Source organism: Blennius ocellaris (assembly GCF_963422515.1).
Source record: "Blennius ocellaris genome assembly, chromosome: 4".
NCBI classification, from domain to species: Eukaryota; Metazoa; Chordata; class Actinopteri; order Blenniiformes; family Blenniidae; genus Blennius; species Blennius ocellaris.
In genome coordinates, this window is record NC_137653.1 from 25,963,028 (window position 1) to 25,972,853 (window position 9,826).

Sequence of the window (9,826 nt, forward strand, 5' to 3'; positions counted from 1 at the left end):
TTCAACTCCTCACCCTCTTCAGCCTTCAGCACCTCACCCTCCGGTGCGTTCAATTCCTCACCCTCAGGAGCCTTCAGCTCCTCACCCTTCAGAGCCTTCAGCTCCTCACCCTCTTGAGCCTTCAGCTCCTCACCCTCCGATACATTCAGCTCCTCACCCTCGTGAGCCTTCAACTCCTCACCCTCTTCAGCCTTCAGCACCTCACCCTCCGGTGCGTTCAATTCCTCACCCTCAGGAGCCTTCAGCTCCTCACCCTTCAGAGCCTTCAGCTCCTCAGCCTCTTGAGCCTTCAGCTCCTCACCCTCTTGAGCCTTCAGCTCCTCACCCTCCGATACATTCAGCTCCTCACTCTCGTGAGCCTTCAACTCCTCACCCTCTTCAGCCTTCAGCACCTCACCCTCCGGTGCGTTCAATTCCTCACCCTCAGGAGCCTTCAGCTCCTCACCCTTCAGAGCCTTCAGCTCCTCACCATCTTGAGCCTTCAGCTCCTCACCTTCTGGAGGCTTTAGCTCCTCACCCTCTTGAGCCTTCAACTCCTCACCATCTTGAGCCTTCAGCTCCTCACCTGCTTGAGCCTTCAGCAACTCACCCTCTTGAGCCTTCAGCATCGTCACTTCTTGAGCCTTCGGCTCCTCACATTCTTGAGCCTTAAGCTCCTCATTCTCATTAGCATTCAGCTCCTCAACCTCTTGAGACTTCATCTCCTCACCATCTTGAGCCTTCAGCACCTCACCCTCCGGTGCATTCAATTCCTCCCCCTCAGGAGCCTTCAGCTCCTCACCCTTCAGAGCCTTCAGCTCCTCAGCCTCTTGAGCCTTCAGATCATCACCCTCTTGAGCCTTCAGCTCCTCACCCTCCGGTACATTCAGCTCCTCACCTTCTTGAGCCTTCAGCTCCTCAACCTCTTGAGCTTTCAGCACCTCACCTTCTTGAGCCTTCAGCTCCTCATTCTCATTAGCATTCAGCTCCTCACCCTCTTGAGCCTTCAACTCCTCACCATCTTGAGCCTTCAGCTCCTCACCCTCTTCAGCCTTCAGCTCCTCACCCTCCGATACATTCAGCTCCTCACCCTCGTGAGCCTTCAACTCCTCACCCTCTTCAGCCTTCAGCACCTCACCCTCCGGTGCGTTCAATTCCTCACCCTCAGGAGCCTTCAGCTCCTCACCCTTCAGAGCCTTCAGCTCCTCAGCCTCTTGAGCCTTCAGCTCCTCACCCTCTTGAGCCTTCAGCTCCTCACCCTCCGATACATTCAGCTCCTCACCTGCTTGAGCCTTCAGCAACTCACCCTCTAGAGCCTTCAGCATCATAACTTCTTGAGCCTTCGGCTCCTCACATTCTTGAGCCTTAAGCTTCTCATTCTCATTAGCATTCAGCTCCTCAACCTCTTGAGACTTCATCTCCTCACCATCTTGAGCCTTCAGCTCCTCACCTTCTGGAGCCTTCAGCTCCTCACCCACCGTGGCCTTCAGCTCCTCACCCTCTTGAGCCTTTAGCTCCTCACCGTCCGGTGCCCTCAGCTCCTTACCCACGTGAGCCTTCAACTCCTCAACCTTCAGAGCCTTCAGCTCCTCAGCCTCTTGAGCCTTCAGATCCTCACCCTCTTGAGCCTTCAGCTCCTCACCTTCTGGTACATTCAGCTCCTCACCTTCTTGAGCCTTCAGCTCCTCAACCTCTTGAGCTTTCAGCACCTCACCTTCTTGAGCCTTCAGCTCCTCAACCTCTTGAGCTTTCAGCTCCTCACCTTCTTGAGCCTTCAGCTCCTCACATTCTTGAGCCTTCAGCTCCTCATTCTCATTAGCATTCAGCTCCTCACCCTCTTGAGCCTTCAAGTCCTCACCATCTTGAGCCTTCAGCTCCTCATACTCTTGAGCCTTCAGCTCCTCACCTTCTTGAGCATTCAGCTCCTCACCCGCTTGAGCCTTCATCAAGTCACCATCTTGAGCCTTCAGCTCCTCAGCCTCTTGAGCCTTCAGCTCCTCAACCTCTTGAGCTTTCAGCACCTCACCTTCTTGAGCCTTCAGCTTATCACATTCTTGAGCCTTCAGCTCCTCATTCTCATTAGCATTCAGCTCCTCAATCTCTTGAGCCTTCAACTCCTCACCATCTTGAGCCTTCAGCTCCTCACCCGCTTGAGCCTTCAGCAACTCACCCGCTTGAGCCTTCAGCAACTCACCCTCTTGAGCCTTCAGCACTTCACCTTCTTGAGCCTTTAGCTCCTCACCCTCCGAAGCCTTCAGCTCCTCACCCTCCGGTTCCTTCAACTCCTCCACCTCTTGAGCCTTCAGCTCCTCACCCTCCGGTTCCTTCAACTCCTCCGCCTCTTGAGCCTTCAGCTCCTCACCGTCCGGTGCCCTCAGCTCCTCACCCTCTTGAGCCTTCAGCTCCTCAACCTCTTGAGCTTTCAGCACCTCATCTTCTTGAGCCTTCAGCTCCTCACATTCTTGAGCCTTCAGCTCCTCATTCTCATTAGCATTCAGCTCCTCAATCTCTTGAGACTTCATCTCCTCACCCTCTTGAGCCTTCAACTCCTCACCATCTTGAGCCTTCAGCTCCTCATACTCCTGAGACTTCATCTCCTCACCCTCTTGAGCCTTCAACTCCTCACCTTCTTGAGCCTTCAGCTCCTCAACCTCCACTGCCTTGAGATCTTCACCCTCTTGAGCCTTCAGCTCCTCACCTTCTTGAGCCTTCAGCTCCTCACCTTCTTGAGCCTTCAGCTCCTCACATTCTTGAGCCTTCAGCTCCTCATTCTCATTAGCATTCAGCTCCTCAACCTCTTGAGACTTCATCTCCTCACCCTCATGAGCCTTCAGCTCCTCATCCTCTGGTTCCTTTTGCTCCTCACCTCCTTGAGTCTTCAGCTCCTCACCCTCAGGAGCCTTCAGCATCTCACCATCTTGAGCCTTCAGCTCCTCACCTTCTGGAGCCTTCAGCTCCTCAACCTCTTGAGCCTTCAACTCCTCACCATCTTGAGCCCTCAGCTCCTCATACTCTCGAGCCTTCAGCTCCTCACTCGCTTGAGCCTTCAGCTCCTCACCTTCTTGAGCCTTCAGCTCCTCGCCCACTTGAGCCTTCAATACCTCACCCCCTTGAGCCTTTAGCTCCTCACCTTCCGGTGCCTTCAGCTCCTTAGCCTCTTGAGCCTTCAGCTCCTCACCCTCTTGAGATTTTCTCTCCTTAACCTCAAGAGCCTTCAGCTCTTCACCCTCTGGATCCTTCAGCTCCTTAGCCTCCAGGGCCATCAGCTCCAGAGTCTCTGGAGCCTTCTGCTCCTCGGCCACTGAAGCCTTCACTTCCTCAGCATTTAGCTCCATAGTCTTCAGCTCCTCAGCATCTGGATCCTTCAGCTTCTTAATATCCAGGGCATTCAGATCCACAGCTTCCTTTAACCTTTCTTTTAAATCCAGAATCTCCTGATCCTTTTCTTTTAAGAGTTTCTCATTGTATATTGTTGTTCTTTCTAAGTAAACCAAGCGTTTAAGTATTTTCTCAAGCTTCCGTTGGGCTAAGATGCGCATATATTTTAGATTGTCTTGTAATTCCTCAATTTCGGCAGATGAAGTTGGTGTTTGCTGTGTGCTCTCCATGTTGTGAAACAGTGCTATAGGGTTTATCTTTAAAGGTTCCAGTAGCACTGTACCTATGTGTTTGTTCAGACTGCGCAACGATCTGTCAAAGTGAACATCAGCGAGTCAGCTATGATATTTAAAGGTAACATCAAAGCCATGATGTCATTGCAATGGGTGCCATGACATCAAAGCTTTGATGTCATCGCAATGGGTACCATGACATCAATGCTTTGATAATCAATGCTTTGATGTCATGATACTGGGTACAATGGCAACTGCAAACCGTTGGTTCACCTGTGATTTTGTGACATCTCGTCTCCATAGCAGCACACAAACAAGATCGATAAAACCAGCAGTTGGTGGTCACGCAACTTTATAGATGCAAACTGCTGTTGAACTATCTTCTTCCTCATTCCACTAGCAGACTTTGTCCAGCACAAACACACACACACACACACATCTGCAACCTGAGGCTGGAGGCTTGAGTCTGCCTTTGGAGAGAGGAGGGACTATTGGGAAGCACACAAGCAGTCCTCTGCTGTGATTGGGCTGGAGAGGACAGGAAGTGACTAAACGGTTACAAGAGGCAGTTCCCAGAAAGACTGCACCCAGAGTTGATAAATTAGGTTATTTGTGTTGAATCTTTCTCTTTCCCAGCCGTAAGTTGGTTAGAGGGCAAGGCCGTCCTGTGCAATTGACCATGTGGTGAGAATGTCCGTTTAATAAATAATGTGTTAATTTACAACCATCTTAGATCTGTTGTTCTTGAGCCAGCCACAGTTTAGGAACATGCAGAATCTGGAATCTAGATAAAACAACATCTAATAGATAGACAAACAGGCAGACAGACAGACAGGCGGACGGACGGACGGAGGGACGGACGGACGGACGGACGGACGGACGGACGGACGGACGGACGGGCGGACGGACGGACAGACAGACAGACATAATTTTTTTGTCTGACCCAAAGGGTGTCAGAAATGTGTCTTTGACAGGGCTCAAAGTTGCATAACATGCACATTCATAGATGGCATGAAGAACAACAATACTTAGAATAAAAGACAATTGTACAATAACACTATTACTTAAAATAAGGGAGAAAGGGGGATGAGCAAGCTCGGGAGTGAGTGAGAAGGGAGCACGTAACCGACACTTCAAACGTGAGTTGAAATGTTGAAAACGGAGGTCAGAGCAGTGCGAGAGAACGAGATGGCGTCTATCGTTACTCGGGTTGCAAAGGGGCAGACAATTTCTGGTTAGTTTCCGGAAACATTCCGGAAACTTTCCATGGAAATTTAAGCTGGGGAATTTAGCACATTTTCGAAATTAAATAACTATTTGTAAATTAACTGAATTGTCACTGAGCTGACAATGCACGTGGCCACATGAATAAAATGATTTGAGAACAAATGTACTTTCAATAATGAGTTTGAAAAGTCACTAAATGAGACTACAATCAAGCACAGATTGTTGTGTTGAGGCCTGCATGACAGATGGATCACATGTTTTAACACGACAGATTAAATTTTAACTCCTGTCACCTACAAATAGATTGGTAGTAAATAATTTCAGGGGCTCAGAGGAAGTAAATGGCTTGTAAAGTAACTTAAATATATATTTTAAAAACTCCTACAGTAAAGCAAGCTGCTAAGGAAATGCTTTTTTCGAGGTGACTGAAACCGCGACAGAAACCATTATTCATTCACATCAGTCACGCAGGTGGAGGTGAGCTGCGTTGAAGCCACAGCTGTCCTGGGCTGATGACAGTAGTTGTAGTATTATTCATAATCATGCGTTGTAGCCACAGCTGTCTTGTTTTATTCCCATTAATTCCCATGGAAAGTTCAGAGCGGATATGCCTGCTGTCAGAGGACTTTAAGACTACGCTAAACACAGAAGCGGCGACCATACGTGACACTCTGAATGAATAGAGCGCAGCTTGACGGCCTGTTCTGATCATGTTGAGACACTGAAACGGGAAGTTAGATGTCTGGGGGCCCTCACTGACTCTCTTCAAGACAAGTGTGAGGATGTTGAGCTGAGATCAAGAAGGCATAAGGATTATAGGAGTACCGGAGGGTTCCAGCGGCTGCTCTCCAGCCACTGCGTGCAGCCTGCTGCCCCATGCCTTCGGCTTAAAGGATGCTGCTCTGGTGGACAGATCTCACAGATCCTTGCAATCAATGCCAAGAGCGGGACAGTCCCCGAGGACAATTGTGGCACAGCTTCATTAACTGCAACGAGCGTGCTGAAATCCTGTGTCTCGCTGGAGAAAAACAAAGGATAACGGTGAACAACGTGTCCATTTCAGTCTTCCCTGACTTCACAGCCCGCGTGGCCAAAGCCTTCAACTCTGCCAAACAGCAGCTCAGAGGCCTGGACGGAGTTTGAGTTGGCATCCTCCACCCGGCGAAACTACACATCACATTGAACGACGACTAGAAAAGACCTTCACTGACCCCGAGGAAGCTTGAAGCTTACATCACGAGCACAATCATCCCCTTCACTACTCAGTCAGGCTGAGCCTTTGGTCATAGTAACGTACTGAATTGGGGGAAATATTATTATACCTTGATAATCAAACCGATTTATTTGAACTACAATACTTTCAATGCCGTGGAGTAACTCGTCACTGAAAGACCTTCATTTTGCATTATTACAATTTTTTTAACTTTTTATGATTATTTATTTTGTTTTTATTTTTTTTATTTGCTATTATTGTCTGATGGTGTGGTTGTGTTTTAATTTTTAATGTGCTTTATTTTTGAAATATATTTCCCTTTTTATTTATTTATTAATTTATTTTTGTTTGTTTATTTATTTATCCTCCTCGACCCCCAGACGTTTTGGGAAAAGCAGCGACTTTTTTTTATGCAGCTGCAGCAGGAGAGACGAGAACTTGTATTTTTTTCATTCATAAAGGCATTTATTCTGGTTACACGAGTATCTATCTGTGATGCAAAGGCTTTTATATGGCATTTCTGCAGTAACGTGGTTTTTGTTGCCATAAAAAGTTATTGAGGGTTGGATTGACCAGCACTAATGAAGGCCTGGGTCTGAAATGCACTGCTACCTACCTACTTGCTTTGATTTTGTCCTAATAAGACAATGATTGGTTACTTGCAAGGTATTTTCTCTGAAATATTTTTGTTTCTCTCATGTCTGTCTGCTTTTACAGTCCATCTTAACTCACTGAATGTTACATAGAGTATATATGGACAATACAATCTAGTGAAAAGTGTGAAACTCAACAAAATGACATATTTTGCAAATTATAGTAAACAAACATTAAACGAGGTTACATTGTCAGTGGATGTCGGAATACAGTGTGTTCATTTACTGCGATTACCTTATAATGGTCAGTTTTAAAGAGCTGGAAGTGAACATTTCAATCAACTCACCCCATGTTGAGTTACTGTAGTGGTATTTGCTTCCACCTAGTGGTGAGTAATGGGACATGCAGCACAGGAAAGCAGCAGCTTCTGGTACAGCGCATTTTTTAATCAGTTCAAGTCTGATGTGTGATAGGTGACCAGATTGTAAGATTATGACTGTACAACACACACACACACACACACACACACACACACACACACACACACACACACACACACACACACACACACACACACACACACACAGATGATAATCATTGTGTAAACTATTATAAAAGTATAGAAGACTTAACTTTAAGTTTAGGTAGGACCGTTAGGTTTTTAAAGGCAGTGGACAAACACCAGTAGAAGAAACTGTGTCTCTCCACTGTGTTTTCTGAAGTCCACAGTCAACGCAGCATTGACCAGGAAACATTAGAGCACTTTGTGCTTCCTTCTGCTGACAAGTTCTATGGAGATGCTGATTTGGTTCAAAGTGGTGTTACTGTGCTTGATTGGCCAGAAAACTGGCCTGACCTGCACCCCACAGGGAATCTATGGGATGTTGTCAAGAGCAAGATGAGAGACACCAGGCACAACAATGCAGATGACCTGAAGGCTGCTATCAAATCAACCTGGGCTTCCATTACGCCTGAGCAGTGCCACAGGCTGATCGCCTCCATACCACGCCACGTCAGTTTGATGCAGTAATTCATGCAAAAGGAGGCCCAAATAAGCATTGAGTGCATAGAAATGAACATGCTGTTCAGGAGCCTGACCTTTCTGTTGGAAATATCCCTTTTATAATTGAAGTTATAAAATATTCTAAGTTTCTGATCGAGAATTTGGGGTTTTTGTTCTCTGTGAACCACAATCATACACATTTCAAGAAATAAAGGTATGAAATATCGTCATAAAATGTCCTTTTAAAAAAGTTTTTTATTGACGCAAGTAGCCACTAAAACAAGATGCTTCACAATAAACCACATGATTAAATGCCGAAGCTGCTCGGTGGCCGAGCTCAAAATACATTAAAGAGCACGAGCGATTTGGAGAAGTAACAGAGGTGTGGAAACGCCCGTGAAATATGAAGGATGTTTAGGTCCTGCAGGCCGGTCCTGGTCGGCGGGTCTTATCCGTGACACCCCTGAAGAAAGAACACCTCCTTTGCATCAGTCAATCCCCTTGCGGGATGTATTAACCCTTCCTGTTCCAAACTGACCTGAACTCCACTCACTGGGAGCTGATGGGGGTTTAGAGCCTTGCTCGGGGATTCAAACCTCCAAACTCAAGCCTGTTTCTCTCATCTTTAATCCCCAACTGCCCCTCATGATCAGTCACATTTACCCCGACGGTGGCTGCCAATGTTAAGGTGCTCTCACGCCAAGGAATCCAACCAACAACCCAGGACCACCCTGAACCTGTGAAACCACGTTTATTATGATTTTAGCGTGCAGTTCAGAGGCACCCCAACTTATTTTCACTGCGAGCCACGAAGAATTACAAAGAACTGGGCGACCCAGTGGAGGAGGAGTCTGTCGCTTTATGGCGAGCGTATGATTCACACTCCTCAGTCCTCACCTGCAACTAATCTGATTACTGGTTACTCGTTACTCATTTAAAAAGTAACTTAGTTACCTCACCGATTGCTTGTTTTTAAAAGTAACTGAGTTAGAGCACAAGTTACTTTTTTAGTTACTTTCAGCAGCTGCTGACAACACCCCCCGTCGTCTGAACATAAACAACTCTGCTGATCCCTGCCTCCTGCACCATGTCTCTAATATTTAACCTTTGACCTTCATTCTTTGTTGTATTTATATCTGACTAATGCTTTTATTATCACATTTTTACTGTTACTGGTATTTATCTATTTATTTATTTATTTATTTATTTATTTATTTATTTATTTATTTATTTATTTATTTATTTATTTATTTATTTATTTATTTATTTATTTATTTATTTATTGGCACTGCCTGCTCTATGTGACTTTAATGCCCTCTTCCATAAAGTCTTTCATTGATTGGTTGATTGATTCATTGATTGATTCATTGATTGGTTGATTCATTCATTCATTGATTCATTGATTGATTGATTGATTGGTTGATTGGTTGATTGATTGATTTATTGATTGCTTGCTTGATTTATTGCTTGATTGCTTGATGCATTAATTGATTGATTGATTGCTTGGTTGGTTTATTGCTTGATTGCTTGATGCATTAATTGATTGATTGATTGATTGCTTGGTTGGTTGATTGATTGATTGATTGAATGATTGATTGATTGATTGATTGATTGATTGATTGAAAAAGGGTGGGGGCTTATTGCAACTTTAAGGTTTATTGTTGACATAAGTTGGTTCCAATTCTTTTGTGTTCCCTGACGCACCATGAGTTGGCCTGTGATTGGCTGAGAGTGGAGAAAGGGGGCGGGTCAGGTGAGCCTGCAGCTCAGTGTGTCTGTCACAGATTGGAGGAGAACAGAGGAGTGGTCGGTTCTGGTAAATAATAAAGTGGCATTGCAGACAAGAAACTCTCCCTGCTGGACACTACAATAGTAACACACAGTGACTTGGACAAGGAACTGTAATCTGATTGCTGGTTTGGAAATAGTAACACGTTAGATTACGAGTTACTGAAAAAAGTGGTCATATGAAAGTAACGTGTTACTAATGAACTAATAATCATTGTTAAATGATTTTATTAAAAAAATGCTCTTGCACAAATTCCCCTAAAATCCCTCACCTCTGCATGGGCAAAAGGATGGATGGATGGATGGATGGATGGATGGATGGATGGATGGATGGATGGCTCAAAGGCGGTGAAGAGCTAATTGTCAAATCAAGCCTTAAAATTCAACTGATTTGTCCATTTAATACAAATC